Below are 16,973 nucleotides of genomic sequence, written 5' to 3' on the forward strand. Positions count from 1 at the left end.
TTCACATAATGGATCATGCAACGCCTGGTACACCCTCCTCTTTACTTTGAGATGGCCAACAAAGGGGGGGGTGCTTTTCCGTTTGAATAAAGTATGTTCCCATGATAAGGATGGGTTTCCACGGGCTGAGGGTACTCGATTTGAATGGGAAGAGTACAGGCCCGATAACGTGTCTGCCCCACGTGTGTACAGCAACCAGAGGAATATTAATGTATCAAGTGCACATGTTATTAATGTCATTGCCACAAAAGCCGATTTATGTATCAGAAATAAGGGTTCGATTGCAGTGGGGAAAAGCGAATGTAATACTACTCTCACTTTTGATAGCCCGAACGGCATCTCATTTGTTGCATCGCGGAATACGTATTTTATTTGTGGAACGAAGGGTTACCATCAGCTTCCATTGGGGTGGTTGGGCACATGCTATGTATCGTGTGTACTACCTCCTGTATTTATTGCCCCACCAATGTATCACAATGATTACACGTTATATCATGACTTCGTCCTGAATAGGGTTAAGCGAACTGTTGTTCTGGATGACATTGACCAGACTGATACTGCCTTGCAACAGTATGTGGACTTTAATTTGGGACTATTCTCCTTTGTGGGGGCCGCACTGAACAGCCGGAAAATCAGACGACTGACACGTGTTGTTGAGGCTGTAGCGAATGACACTGCCATTGCCCTGGGAAACATTACAGAGGAACTACAGATTTCTAGGATCGTTACGCTTCAAAACAGGATGGTGTTGGACGTAGTTTTGGCTGATCGTGGGGGGGCATGTAGAATTATCGGAAGCAGCTGTTGCGTATACATTCCAGACAATTCTCCATCTGTTTATGATGCGATATCTAAGCTCCATAAGATTGCAGCTGAGATACATCCGGACAATGGAACTTGGACACTTTCAGGATGGTTCTGGTCCATGCTTGCTACTTGGGGCTGGAAACTGTTGACAATTCTATGTATAATTGTGGGTGCAATGTTTTTCATATGCCTATGTATTCAATGTGGCCCAGCCTTATGTTCTATGTGTTTGTCGGCTTGCATACCCTCAAGACGAGCTCTTGCTCATGACAAAATGATGCTTCATAAAGAAGTAACTCAAATAATGTTAATTGACATCGAGGACGAACATCCTGATTATGTTCATTATGAGGTAGATTCAGCTAAACGCTAAAAGGGTCGTCTGTCGTAATTGGCATGGCCGCGTTAGCGATTAGCTGAAACTACACGTTGTCCTCTTTAACTTGGCTGAAAACAAGAACGCCATTTTGAATACTGCAGCGGCCATCTTAGACCATAAGCGGCCTCGTGGCCGGAGTGCCCTTTAGTCCGTTGTCCGTTCCAATGACCACTTCAGTCTGCCCAGCAACAGGCTATTTTTAGTACTGGTCAAGCTTGTACATGCGCAGTCCCAACTGACCAGTAAGCCTTTAGGAATGTGCGCCAAACTGACCAGCGGAGTTGTGCCCCCTCCAATGAGCTGGCAGTGTTCCAAAACATGACCATATATGTACATAAATGTGTCCTAACTTGTGCCGCCTATCTTTTATTGCCCCAAACTGTATATAAATCGGGGTCACACCGGTGTTCGGTGTGATACCTCTTGCATTACCGAAGGGTGCTGTTTGAGTGTACCACCACCCCATGGGGTCTTAATAAACTTGTTCTTTGCCTTTTACAGTTTCCGTGCCAACAGTTCTTGAGTGTAAGTGGGTTATCTTCGGAGCATGTAGGCCTTGGGAACCCTGATTACTTCAGTTGTAAATCCTCTATATCTTGTGACACCCCCCCTAGTTTTAGAGTCATTTCTTGCAAAGAGTTCTGCAGCTTGCTGTTATCCTACCGCAGCTGCAGAAAATGTTCTTGTGCTTCTAAGCGGTGGCTGGTTAAAGTTTGCAAGATAATGTCCAGCGGGGAGATGTTAACTTCTTGCTCATGTATCCTGCTGTAGCAGCATCGGGTATATCAGATAACACAGGTGCTTGCACCTGCACAGATAGAATTGAAGAAGGGGGAGTGAAAGATTTTAACATAGGAGTGTTATTAGTATTGCTCGCTATGACTTTGGCTACTTTGTTTACAGCACCTGGAGATGCTAACACAGCGGAAGGGATAGGGGAACCTGGGACAGAGCCAGTAAATAAGAGTGGCATCGAAACCTACCTTAGAAGTTTTAATTGAGGCCCTGCCAAGTAACATGTTGCCCCTAATAGCGGGAAATTTCAATACGACTTTTGAGCCATTGGGGCACGATGACCTGAGTCTAACGGAAGAGGAAGACTCTAGATGGGGGATCCCTCAACTTGAGCTGAAACCCAAAAATAGATGGACAGAGGCCGCAATACAACTGAAAGGGCTATGTCTGGAGAACCAGCTTAGGGCCACTAATGGCCGAACATCATTAGATAGGATGGGTGCCAGTACATATGACAACGGCTCAAGGTCTAGTCGTATAGATTATTTACTTGTCCACTTGAAATTGTGGCATTTTCTTGTGGACATGGAGGTAAAGACCCGCATAGAGAGCGATCATAACCCCTTGACTGCATTGTTTAGATTGGGACTAGATGGAGTGGGAGCAGCAGCACAGGGTACATTAGTCCCAGAAATCGCCTTGGTGAATGATGAACGTCACCTTAAGTGGTGTAAAGTCATCAAGGACTCTGATGCCTTGACGGCCGTTAAGAACGAAGTGGATAAGGCATTGGAAACCGTGGAGGGGGGTATGACTAATGGGACAACGAATTCCGATTTTATGGAAGCCCACTCTAATCTATTTGCCAACCTTAAAACTTATTTTTGTAAGCCTAGCACAGTTAGGAAAAAATTGAAGAACAAATCTGAGACATGGTATAATGATGCTTGCAGGCAAGCACGTGCAGAGCTGGGCCTAGCATTAAAAACTAGGGACCCCAGCAAAATAAGAGCGGCACAAAGTAGCTATAGGAAAACGCAGGCTGAAGCAAAAAAGGCATGGGAGGAGTGCAAATGGCGGGAATTAAAGGAGGCGTGTGCATCCAAAAACTTGAAAGCCTTCTGGGATCTTTTTAAATGGGACAGGGGTGGATGTCCGGACTGCCCGCAGAATAATGTTGCTCAAAATTCGTGAGTTAACTACTTTGGACCGCAATATGCTCGTAGTGACAGTGATGAAAATTACGGTATACCCCCTTTTATGTTTTATAAAGATGCCGCTTTTAGCGTAGGGGATGTTGACAGGGCGCTAGATTCGGTAACTGAGGGACGAGCACCGGGCATGGACTGTGTTCCTGCCGACGTGTTCCTAAATGATAAGCAACGTTGGCGACAATACATTGTTTATTTAGCAAATGCCATAGCACAAGGGATGGCGGTCCCCCATTCCTGGAAGGGAGCAGAAATTGTACCTGTGTATAAAAAAGGAGATAAGTCTTTAGCAGGCAACTATAGGCCCATTAGCCTTATAGACTCTATCCAGAAAATTATGGGCCGTCTTGTTTTGGGAAAAATACACACCTGGATGGAGGATAATAACATCTTGAGCCCACTCCAGGAAGGTTTTCGTCCCAAAACAAGTACGATTGATCACGTTTTTCGGTTTATTATCCTCTACTGGACCACGGTGGTCCTGGGAAAAAGGACACTGTATGCAGTGTTTGTGGATCTGAGGGCAGCCTTTGATCTAGTGCCACGTTGCAAACTATGGCGAGTTCTGGAGGGTTTGGGAATGGCCCCCGAGCTGTTGACTTTGGTTGTGCGCCTGCATGAGGATAACTTTGCCCAGGTTTGGTGGGGGCTACGGGGAGAGGTTACGGAAACCTTCCCAGTTGAGCGGGGAGTGCGTCAGGGGTGTGTTATGGTGCCTACCCTGTTCTCACTCTTCGTGAATGGGGTGGCGGACTACCTCTCCTTAGTCCCCACTGATGCCCCTATGATGGCAGGTAACCATGTTCCAATCCTCATGTTCGCGGATGACACGTTGATAGTCTCCAAAACACCGAGTGGCCTCCAGCGGGCCCTCCAGCGGTTTGGAGACTTTTGTTTGCTGCACGGATTAGAAGTAAATATTGCAAAAACGAAGTTCATGTCCCTTAACGAACGTAAACCTTCCAAGTTCTTTAAACCATTTAGAGGAAGCATATACAGGAATGGCCGCCAACTAGAGCAGGTAGACGCCTTTACCCACTGATGGAGATATATGGGATGAAGGTCCTAAGTACGGCCCTTTATGGGTCAGAACTATGGGGATTTGAAAACTTAAAAAGCTTGACACTGGTAGAAATTAGTTTTTGCGAAAAGCTATAGGTGCCCCGCAAAGTACTCCGCTAATACCATTGCTGTGGGATCTTGGGAGGAAAGCAGTAAAAGACCTAGCTACCCTACGTCTATTACTGTATTGGCGTAGAATATGGACCACTGAGAAACTCCTGCATTATGCTCGGGGTCTGAAAGATATTATTGAAAAGGATTCCTTCCAAAAAATAACCTGGCTGAAGGAAATTAGATCCCTGCTAGTGAGACTGGGAATGAGAGAATTGTGGGATGATCCATCAAATGCAGTATTTCCCTCCCAAAAAATATTGAAGGCCAGATATTGGGAGATGATCAACGTAACAACATGCACAAAGGGTCTCTTTTCTCACCTCACAGGTCGATTTCTAGAATTTAAAGCTCAACCAATGTTGTAATTGTACTGGGATGCCATAGAGAACCCAATTGATCGCAAGCTTTACTTTCAATTCAGGGTAGGCACCCTCCCCACAAGACTATTTACAGCAAAATAGGTAGGAATAACCAATGATGATAAGTGCCCGAGGTGCAGGGAAGAGCAAGAATCTGAAAGTCATATCTTGTTTTTCTGTCCACTATATGCAGCACCCCGACAAAAGTGGGTGAAACCTATTTGCCAATTAGGATATAGTTGTTTATATACACATTAATGTAATTATTAAATATTACATATATTAAATAGTAAAATTAATTTTATGACAATAAAATAGAAGTAATGTATATTTTATTAAATATAACAAACAAAAGAATTTAAAACAAAGTTATCACACATATATATTGATATAAATGTACACATATCTAGTTTAAAAAATATTATTAAACTAATAATTTTAATTTATATTACAGGGTCAAAGCTGATTTGCATATGGCTGGGTCTGAACTGGGGTGGGGAAGTTAGCTAAAGAACGATGATGGATTCAACCTAGATCTGTGACTGGGGTTGAGTGTCTGAAAAGAATCAGCGCTCCGTCCATCATCACCTTGTGATTGCTTTGTTGTCCCTAATTTGGCAGGGTATGCTTAAACGTGCGTCCCTTGCTCACTTTGCAACAGGATTCAAGCTAGCCTGGCTGATGGGGGTATAACCCCGAAACCAGACCCAGGATGCTTGTGTCCAGTCTAGGGAAGACCTGGCTTCGCAGTTCACGCTGGACTGTTCCCATGAGGACAGGGTGAAGACTGATTTGCATATGGCTGGGTCTGAACTAGGGTGGGGAAGTTAGCTAAAGAACGATGATGGATTCAACCTAGATCTGTGACAGGGGTTGAGTGTAGGCCTGGGCAGTAAATTCCATTCCGCTCACGGAATTTGCGGAATTTGGGTAATTTCGTGTTCCATGGAGAACGCGGATTTGCCAAAAATTCTGCTATTCATGGCTTTGCTGAGTTTTTTGCTTGTTTGCACTTTCAAAATGTGTTTCCAAGATTTTTCTCCCCGAGCACACAAACAGTGTTCGCGAACAGGAATAAAGCATTGCCAACAGGCGGAACAAGCAATTCCGCGTATTCAAGGAACTTTTGCATGCTCGCGGAGAATTTTTACTGTTTCACAGAGCTTTGCGTAGCGAGACTACGTAAATTCCGCCCACCCCTAATTGAGTGTCTGTAACGTTTCAGCGCTCCATTCATCATCGCCTTGTGAATGATAATATTATTTCATAGCCTGATAATCTCTGTGTTGTCAGTGTCGTTTGAGCTTTCTAAAATATTGCAAATACTGCATGTTCATACAATGTCAGAGGTACACGCATGACAATAGAGGCACTTTTCTCAACTGCAAAGGCTGCTGTAGCTGGCGCTTGTTCACAAGGGTAATAGCCTTTTATGACAGAATCAAGTAGTCCACTAAAGTAAGCTATCGGCTTGTTATATTCCTGGGTTAGTCCCATGTAGCAAAGCAGTTTATTTCTTACATTGTTCTCACAAACCCATTTCAGTTGTGAACCTTTGCACACAGTTACATGTACATCAATATTGGATTAGTTTCTCTGAAACTACTTTGTTTATACATCTAGCATCACTCAACATTATCACGAAGCCTCGAACATCATGTACTAGGCCTCTTTACGCATTATGTACAAAAGTCGTCCTATCTTCATCCACGGGGTGACAGGGCTAGCTACATATCCATAACATCTCTAATCTAACACGTACATCACAAGGCTGCTTTTGATTATAAATAATGAGCATCCCATCGCCGGGCTATTACACACCTGCATCCGGGCCATTTCCGAAGCGCACCCAAGGACCTTTCTACTGCCGGAACTGCTGCTACACCAGCATCCAAACCACCACCACGCCCACCGGGGTAGGCTGCAACAGCCTCCGATGCCTTCTACTCAACACCTGCTCCGCCCGCAAACACACCATTGAACTCTGGGACCTACTCGACTCCACCTTCCCAGACGTCGCCTTCCTGACGGAGACCTGGATGAACCCCTCCTCAGCACCCAACATCGCCATAGCCATCCCTGACGGATACAAGATCACCCGCAGGGACGGCACCAACAGAACAGGAGGAGGAATCGCCATTGTCCACAGAAACACCCCAGAATCTCAACCAACACCGACTACACGCTTATCACCACCGAACAACTGCACTTCCAGATCCACACCGACCCCAACACCACCCTCAGCGGAACGCTCATCCAAAGACCACCTGGCCCCCGGCCGCAGTTCAGCGACTCCTTCACCGACTTCGTCAGCACGCACGCCCTTGCGTCCACGGACTATATCCTCCTCGAAGACCTGAACTTTCACCTCGAGAACACCAACAACAGAAACTCCACCACCCGCTTGACAACCTCGCCAACCTCGGACTCAAACAGCTCGTCACGACTCCAACTCATTCCTCCGGGCACACGCTTGGCCATATCTTCTCAGCCAGCAACCACGTCACCTTCATCCACACCTATGAACTCCACTAGACTGGCCACTGCTGCGTCCACTTCACCTTCGAGAAGCCTATCACGCCCCCTACCGCGGCTGGAGCAAAGTCACCGAAGACCACCTAGTCACCACCCACGCCCAAAACCCACCAATGGACACCACCGACTCCACCGCCCGAAACCTCAGGCAATGGATCAACGACTGCACCAACACTCTCACCCCGATCAAGAAACCCTCGAACAGACGCACCAACAGAAAAGCCATCTGGTTCACTGCCGACCTCCAGGCATCCAAGCAGGCCTGCAGTAGGCTCAAGAAGAAGTGGCAGCACAAACAGACACTGGACAGCAACACAGCCTACAAGAGTGCCATCCGCAGACACCACCAACTCATCCGAACCGCCAAAAGGTCCTCCTTCAAAGAGCGCATTGACAACAACGCACACAACAGCAAAGAGCTCTTCAACAACTCCAATGACATCCCGCGATCACAAGACCTCTGCGATTCCCTAGACACCTTCTTCCACCGCAAGATCGCAGACATCCATGACAGCTTCAGCAACTAGGCCCCCGACAGACACAGACACCTCAGACTCTCCGACCCCCAGCCACATCGACACCCTGCTTTCCTGGACCCACGTCAACGACGAAGACACCATCAAAATTATGAACACCATCCACTCTGGTTCTCCATCCGACCCCTGCCCGCACCACATCTTCAACAAAGCAAGCTCCCCCATCGCACCCCATCTCCACAAGATCATCAACAGCTCCTTCGAGAACTTCCGGCCCATCTCCCTCTTCCCGTTCCCGGCGAATGTCATTGAGAAGATCATCAACAGGCAACTAACCTCCTTCCTCAAAAAGAACAACATCCTGGACCCATCCCAATCTGGATTCCGCAGCACCCAAACAGCGCTCATTGGCGCCACCGACGACATCCGGGCCATGATGGACAATGGAGAAACCGCGGCCCTCATCCTCCTGGATCTCTCGGCCGCCTTCGACACCGTCTGCCTCCACACCCTACGCACATGCGTCCACAACACAGGGACCCGTGACAAAGCACTGGCCTGGACCACCTCCTTCCTCACCGGCAGAACCCAGAGTGACCGCCACCCCCCATTCCACTCTAAAGACATCAAGATCATCTGCGGCGTACCCCAAGGATCGTCTCTCAACCCAACACTCTTCAACATCTACATGCACTGCTCGCACACATAGCCAGATCGCATGACCTCAACATCGTCTCATTTGCCGAGAACACCCAGCTGATCCCCTTCCTCACCAATACCCCCACCACCACCAAATCCTCCACGAAGGAATGAAGGCCATCGCCGAATGGATGACGAACAGCCGCCTGAAACTGAACTTGAACAAGACAGAGGTCCTCATCATAGGACCTACCCCCTCTGCATGGGATGACTCATGGTGGCCAGCCGCACTAGGAGCCGCACTAGGAGCTGCTCCGACGCCCACTAACCATGCACGCAAACTAAGAGTCATCCTGGACTCCGCATTGTCAATGACCCAGCAAGTGAACGCCATCTCCTCCTCCTGCTTCAACACCCTCTGCATGCTCTGCAAGTTTTACAGATGGATCCCCACCGTTACCAGAAGGATAGTCACCCAGGCCCTCGTCAGCACCAGACTGGACTCCGGCAACGCTCTCTACGACTACAACGCATACAGAACGCCCCTGCATGCCTCATCCTCGACACCCCCTGCCACAGCCACATCACAGCCCACCTGAAAGACCTGCACTGGATCCCCGTCAACAAGAGGATCACCTTTCAGCTCCTCACCCATGCTCACAAAGCTTTCTACAACACCGGATCAGCATTCCTCAACAAACAACTCACCTTCTACACCCCGAACCGCCAGCTTCGCTCCGCTGACCTCGCCCTCACCACCGTCCCCTGCCTCCACCAAGCGACCGCCAGTGACAGATCCTTCTCTCACCTCGAAAACCTGGAACACCCTCCCTATCCACCTACGATAGACCCAGGACCTGCTGGCTTTCAGGAGACTCCTCAAGACCTGGTTGTTCGAGCATTAGCATCACCCTGCCCCCCAGCACCTTGAGACCCTCAAGCGTAAGAAGTGCGTTCTACAAATGTACTGATTGATTGATTGATTGCATAGATTAGTAGAGGAGGCACTTCAGCTGACACTGAGGGTTCCGGCCTGCTGAGACTTCACCATGCAGTGGTCTGACATCTCCGTGATTGGTTTCCCATTCGTGACCAAGACTAGGTCCTTCATTCTCTTTCACCAGGAAATGGGGTTGGATCATCCCTAGGGGTGATTGTTGGCTTCACACCTCCACACACACTAGGTACACTCAGAGTGGGGTTTGCTAAGTAGGAGAACGGCCGATTACTGTCTTGATTTATATGCCTGCATATATACACTGTTTTAGCACCATGGTAGAACTATATGTACTATTTACGCTTTTGGTGATTGTAATCACTTTCATCTGCTTCGGTCCACTGATCATTGCTGCACATGTATTTTATACAAGAATATCGTTGGTTTAATAAATATATTGAACACATATTCTTTGTATACTTTTTTGAGAATAAGTAAACATGAGTGACTGAGCGAAAGGTTCTGTACTGTTTCCAAGACCCCTGAGGGGTCAGAGTTGTCGTGTTCAGTAGTTGCCAGAAACTATTTGCTTCCAGGTAAGATTAGCAGGGCTTATGGTGGCACTGTGAGCTAGCTGATGTATAGGCCAACATATTCTGAGGGGGTGTCCGAATCAATCTAGGAACAAAGCCCTTAGTTTTTGTTGTCCAAACAATGCACAGATCCTACAGATTAGTGGGAAGTACACAACAGTCTTGTGACCTAAAGGATACTTTTGAGTGAGGACAGCAGTCATCACATGTCCATTATATTGCAAAAAAGTAAAACCTCTTTTTTGTAGTCTGCTGCTCCTAACACTAGTGCATTTGTTATCGCTGCTTTTTGCTTCCTAAATCTTTGTTTCATTCATGTAGTCCATGTTATCCTGTTTTTCTGTGTTTTAGCCTTTTTGATAGATGCAAGCAGTGGGGATATTAAATAACTGTAATCTAAAACTCATTGTCTGACATAGTTACAAAAGCCCAGGAACTTCTGCATTCCTTTCACAGACTCAGGCTGTGTCCTCAGTCAGATGGATACTGCTCTTTCGGTGGTAACTCAGTGGCCAGAGGCTGACAGTAATTGTCCTAAGTATTGGACTTCTTTCTGACAGTACTGTAATTTGCCCCTGTCCACCTTGTATCCTCGTCAAGCAAGGGTGCACAACAGGGACACAGTGTCTTTGCTAAACTGCTTTTCTGTCGGACTACAGATCAGTAGTTCAGTGACATACTGCAACGCTGTGCTGTCACATTGAAAATTAGTGAGGTTATTCTTGATGGTCCTATTAAAGATGCTACGGACTCAGAGCACCCTTGAGGTAATCAAGAATGGAGGTACTGAGAACTGCAATAGGAAAATGCAGTGAAAAGGTGACTGTCTGAGTGAGGGGAATGCTAAAGAATGCATTCTTCAAGTCTATGACTGAAAAGTATTTAGCACCTTGGGGGACATTGGTGAGGATGGCAGAAGGGTCAGGCACTATATGGAAATCAGGTTTTGAATCATACACAAGTTGCCATAGCGTTGTTGATGGGGTAACTTGGGATGTTGCAGGGGGATACACCTTCACCCTCATTAGGCATATCCTGCCATGAAACTTTAGGGGAATGGGTCCCTCCCCCTGAAAGTTACCTCACCTTGTGAGTTCCAGTGCTGCAAAGTGGGCTGCACTGTCTGCTGTGACCCGTACTGCCTTTGAGGCATGGGTTGCTGTAACTGCTGGGGCTGTATCTGTGATTGAGGGGTCAATTGTATTTGAGGCTGCAGAAGGTACATTACCTGGGGACTCATTGCAGGTTATACCACAATACCATTAGTTGCTGCTATTTATTGGCCATATGTGAACCCAAGTTCATCTTCCTTTTTGAGCCTACAATCTTGAATGAAATGTCCTAGCACAACCTCCTCTTCCATTATTCCTGTTATTGATTCTCTGGCATACTATTTGCGTGGCATCAGGATGCCCGGAGAGGACATACCCAGGGACACTGCAGCTAACTGTGTGGTCACTGTGACAATTCCTCCCTATGTTTTCTTGGCCAAATTCTGCTGGACCAATTTCGCTGCTGCTTTCTCTACTTCAACTTTCTCACTTTTTACCTTTTCCTGTCTCTTCTTAAAGAAATGTATTATGTATGCCTGTATCTCTGTCGATGGTCTGGCCTCCGGGTCAGTATATTATCAGTCCGGTCTGCTGGATAAGGCTTATATTATTTATCAACTCTAATAGTGGTAATTCTAGATTTGACAGGGTCATTGAATATATCAGGAGTATGCCTAAGCATCCCTTTTAACATAGGAAGATAGTGTAGATATTTGTGTTGAGGAAAGAGATTCAAATAAAACATCATCCTCCAATTCCTCAGGATGTAATGGTAACCTTATGGAAAGTAGCTGCCCTTCTGATAAGGTCATGATATGTGGTGGTATCATCTAGTGGAGAGGGTTTAGATGAATAAAGATCCAGATCTTTGTTATCTGGTGGATCAATATCAAATGTATCCCAGTTATCCCGTGGGGATGTTGATTATCATCCCTCCCATCTTCATCCCCTGTAAAATAATGTAATAATTCCTCTGGTGAATGTATGTGTTCATGAACCGTAGAGTTTTGTGGTGATGAAGTTTGGTCATGTTGTAGTGGAGGAGAGCGAAAGTGATGTGCTTTTGAATGTTTAAGCGCTGAGACTGGGCAATCAGAGGTAGACTGTTTTAGACCGAGGTTTTAAGGCTCTTTTTTCGGAGCTGAGCTGAGGCCAGACGTTCCGGAATCAGCCGGTCAGTGCCGACCATGGCCTGAAGGCAGTAGAGGCCCAACAGCAGACTTATATAATGACTGAAGTTTTGAATTAGACAAACAACTCACAGTTTGTTACCCAGATGTAAAGGTATCTTGTTCTTCTTCTGAATTGGAACGGGGTTCCAAAGAGAAATTAACCTTGTCTACAGCTGACAGATGTGCCTCCATTTTTGCTTCCGGCTCCTCCGAACCAAAAATTTCCTGTGTCTCGTTGATACTACAGCCATACATTTGCACTCTTCTGGCTTTATGATCTTGTACAGTTTTCTTTTATCTGAATGATTTGCAGGCCTCACGGTTTTGTTCCTGATGATCAGGAGGCCGGCAGGAATTACACATCTTGTATAAATCTGTATGCAGACATTTAGAATGGCAGGAAGAACAAAATGTAAAAGGTGTACGTTCTATCACGTTTTAGTCATTTTATTATAGAAAACGTAGAAGAGAATGTATGTCCCGAAGGGCGAATGCCTCAAAGGGCGCGATGGAATAGGTATTATAAAAGTTAGCATCTAAAGAGTGATTGAATCTCGATCACAAACAATACCAACAGAATTAGAAAAGTATCCTAATGACATTGTTGACTGCAAAAGAGGAACACATGACCGAACGAGACAGCGGGAAAAACAATCTAACAATGGAGTTGATGACCATGCGCACTGCAAGCCAGAGGAGGAGTCACTCTACCTCTTGACTCGAAAGGCATCTTCAAAGAAAAACAATGTGCACACTTCCAAGCCCAACACTAAATAGCGGACGTATACTGAGAATGTGTATATACAGCCACACATGCCACTAAACACATATCTTACTGTTTTTGGTGACTGTAAGCTACTCAGATCCTAAATTCCACACAGGGAGGTTGCTAATAAATGCATATAGAAGGAGGTCTAACACTTAGGGGCCGATTACGATCTCACTAAGAATCTGCCATTCCGAATCAGATTCAGAATTGGAGAAACCGGTCCGGAGCCCTTGTTCCCGACTGAATCGTCCCCGTTCTGAACGACCAAGTACGATGAGAAGATCTCATCCGCATCGACCGAATCATTTCTGAACCTGATCCTGTCAGTTCGACTTGTTCGTAGCCGAATCCTGCTGTGCATTGGAGCCGGTTTCCAAACGAGCGAGTATGATACACGATTTAGACAACCATATCGACTTGGTTTGGCCGAGATGAAACATCTGTGGGAATCAGAGTTCGGGGGCCCGTAGCAGGCCCCCCTTCAGCCTGGGCCCTCCGTATCAGTCCCTTGGGGGTACCATAGGTCCTCCCTTCCTTGCATGTATGGTGTGGTGGGCACCATTGGGTGCCTGCCAAAGGGTGCAGGTTTTCCCCACTCACCCCTTTTTGCTATGGGAGCCTGTGTACGCATACAGTATACAGGCTGCCATAGACTTCAATGGGAGTCCAAGCGAACCAAGTCTGGCACTATGTGGATGTATCAGAATCGGTTGCTTGGAATCCTGGAGCACGATTCACTCGGAAAGCCCTCCGGAACCGAATCGTATGGAGGGCTTTCCTAGCAAGATCGTAATCGGCCCATAAGTATGAGTCTGTTCTTATTTCGGGGAACTCATGCAACTGAACCCATGGTTCCACATGAAATGTTGCTGTGACTTCAATATGTTCAGCTGTCGGCCACAAAGTGGCACCAGTTTCACATATGAACATTATTCACTGTGTACTATGCTCCATCGGGAAGAGTATTTCCCCGCTTCCAAGATGTTTTTTATTCCTTCCTTCAGATTATGCGGAAAAAAAAATTATGTTTTGCTGTGATGCTCTCTGTGCCTATATTTGTTCATGTGGAGGTCTCTGGTATTTTTGGCCAATTTTCCACTGTTTGTTCTTAATGATTATGATATATTATCCTTAGGCCACTTCCCTCACTACACCTGGGGGATTGGTGAATTCTCTGTAGAGGACTTCTTGAGGATGCTTTACTCTTGGGAAAACAACTGCAACAGGTTTTGTAGTATATGAAGCTTACCTGAAATGTAGTAAATTATTTTCTCATTTATAGTAGCTGATAATTCTTCTTCTGTCTGTTTGTTTGATAATTCTCCTAGCCTCTAATCATGAGGCTCTATAGTTCCATACTGGGGATAATAGTTAGTAGTTATTATGGGTTCATGAGGCTACTACATTACTTCTACCATGGAGGGCAATGGTCTTGCATTAGGTCTTTGGATGGTGATTTTTTAAATTTTGTGATATGAGTACTTCTGGTATGTCAATGTAGGTTATATTAAGGCCTAGAAGTGATTTACTATCAATACCTAGGCGTACATAAATTTATAATATTCAATGATATTGGTATTACTGGTCTACTGAGGTCAGTTCCATTTGAGAGGTCGACAGCCTGACCTTTTTAAAAATGCATAATTAATTCGGGGATAATGTATATTATTTTAACTTATTCCTCATTAGAATAGGAAATCTAATATTTATTCCTAAAATATACACCAAATAGCATAAGCTTATATACTAACATTATTATGTGGCAACATTTCTAACTTATACATGCATGTACATATGAAGCAATCCTAAATGTCATACTAAGGCAACCAAATCACTAATGCATCAATTGTAAATTACATACTAAGGTGGCGTTTGACACAGTGCCCTCCCTCCCGCTTGGTTTACAGACTTGCCAAGCGGGGTTGAGGGACATCACTCGGACCCTGTTGGATCACTTTCTCACTAACATATCTCACTTTAGGAGCTATGGTCAGTTTAAAGCAAGCCATTTACAGCTACCCTGTGTGGTGCTGAAGAGGTCCTCTCTCAGCCTGACTCTGCTCAACTTTTATGTGGGCCCTTTGGCCAAGTCTTTCGGCTTCAGTATACTTTCGTATGCAGAAGATACACAAATGATTGCATCCGTATTCAACAATATTCCAGAGGTGGCTGAGAGGTTTAAACACTGTATTATCAACATTAATAACTGAAAAAGGAGAATTGACATAAATTGAATGCCAATAAGACAGAAATCCTGATTTTCCCAAAGCACATGTTGGTATGGTCTTAATTGTTGAGCCCAGAGTCTTGCAGCCCTTTACCTTTTACTGTTACGGAGTTAAAAAATGTAGGGGTGTTCTTTGACACCTCTCTTTCCTTAGACATTCAGGTGAAATGGACGGTGAGCTCTTGCTTTTGCCTCATCAAAACTCTAAGAAAAGTATTTCCTTTTATTCCAACTGAACTCAGAGTTGCAGTTGTCATCGCGCTTATTATTTTTTGCATTGACTACTGCAATTCTCTGTACTTAAATATTAACCTATCCATGCTTAAAATATTGCAGACAATCCACAATGCAGCTCCTTGGTTTGCATTACATACTAAGGCAAACAAAGCAGTACTGGTCACTTTCCTCTAGATACATAGGGAGGACAGCTTTTCACTATTTTTAGAACATACACTGATAACTCTGCCTCAAACCCTGTTCTGCCTTGACCATTTTCAACTATGTAGTTGAGTCCCTTGTATTTGGTGGTCTTGCCAGTGGCATAGCTAGGTACATGGCTGCCCGTGTCGGTCCCTGCCGTTACCGACCAGTGACCGTGCTGAAGAGCGGGAGGGTGAAGGGGGGTGGTAGAGCTTTCCTGCATTCGCCACATCTGCTGCAAACTCAAGTAAGAAAGTAAGAGCGGGGGGGGGTTTGCTGCCCCCAAAACTCGTACTGCCAGCGACGAACCGCCCCCTCCGTTCCACCTTGCTATGCCACTGGGTCTTACCACTGAGGTCCCTTAATATTATGTCAATTCTCAATCTTGCATGTGAACAATAAAATTAATTGTTATTGTAAAAATTGTTAATATCTTTACATATAAAAAGTAACAGACCTCTTACTGTTTCCACCTTAAAAATGACAAACACTGAGTCCTCCCTGCTCCTTAAACATGCAGAGACTTTCATTGAATAGCAGTTTCTCTATTACCTTCCAAAAGTGTGCAAGTCACTTCTGTGGGGACAGGCAGTATTCTGGGATGGCAGTCGGTGAAGTCACGCAGAGGTCCTGGCTGGTCACACCAATATGTTGGAGGAAAATCTATAAATGAAGTAAGACAGAACAATTTATAAAATAGTATTTTTTTAATCAGCCAGTCTGGGGGCCATTGATTCAATGAATAAGAAGCCTTACTTTGATGTTAATGTTGCTGCAGGATGCTGGCTCCCTGCAGATCTTCACAACTAAAACCAACAAGGTTGTTGGTGCCGTTGTCCCTTCTAGGGATACCACCAGGAAGGAAACAAATATAATTTTCCACAACTGCTCATATAATTTTATATTAAGTTTTGGGCCGCAGGGAGCACTAAGGCCCAGGTGGCCACTGCCGGCTGCTAAGCCAGCACTCATTTTGGTCACCGGTGGGAGGCAGGCTATTATTTGAAAGTGTGTGCTGGTGCAGGGAACCCACGCCAAAGGAAATCATTTGGGGTCATGGGGATAGCCCAAAGGCCTCTGCGAGCTCCGCAGCCAGCATCCATTGTGGGTGGGGATGGGAGCCAATTATTATTTGAATGTTAGTGCCGCTGTGACCACCTTGACATCCACAAGGGAGAGCAATGGGGCTGGTGGGGGAGCCAAAATGCCTCCACATCCCACGGCAGCTCCCCAGTCAGCACCTATCCTCGGTGCCAGGTGCAGCTCGCTCCATTACTTTGCTTCCACCCGGCCAGGAGCAGCTTTTTTCTGTGCTTCATCCGAGCAGTAGCAAACCTATGTTCCCTGCCCAGAATAGTGTGGACAGGGATTTCAGTTTGTATTCCCTTCCTGCACTCTCACAGGCAAAAACCACAACAGTGTCATGGGATGGGGTCCCTGGGACACTGATTTGATAATGCGCCAGTAGATGGGGTCCACGAGGTTT

General features: G+C 45.8%; 1 pseudogene across 1 annotated transcript in view; it reads right to left on the bottom strand.

The window, feature by feature from the left end:
* The window catches only part of LOC147703554 (up-regulator of cell proliferation pseudogene), a 165,969-nt pseudogene that overhangs the window by 90,323 nt on the left and 58,673 nt on the right, over positions 1-16,973 (bottom strand). The window contains exon 2 of the transcript XR_015297374.1: positions 16,040-16,150. The product of XR_015297374.1 is annotated as an up-regulator of cell proliferation pseudogene (transcript). The remainder of the gene's footprint in view (positions 1-16,039; positions 16,151-16,973) is intronic.

The sequence above is a fragment of the Lissotriton vulgaris genome, chromosome 7 (assembly GCF_964263255.1).
Source record: "Lissotriton vulgaris chromosome 7, aLisVul1.2, whole genome shotgun sequence".
Classification (NCBI taxonomy): Eukaryota; Metazoa; Chordata; class Amphibia; order Caudata; family Salamandridae; genus Lissotriton; species Lissotriton vulgaris.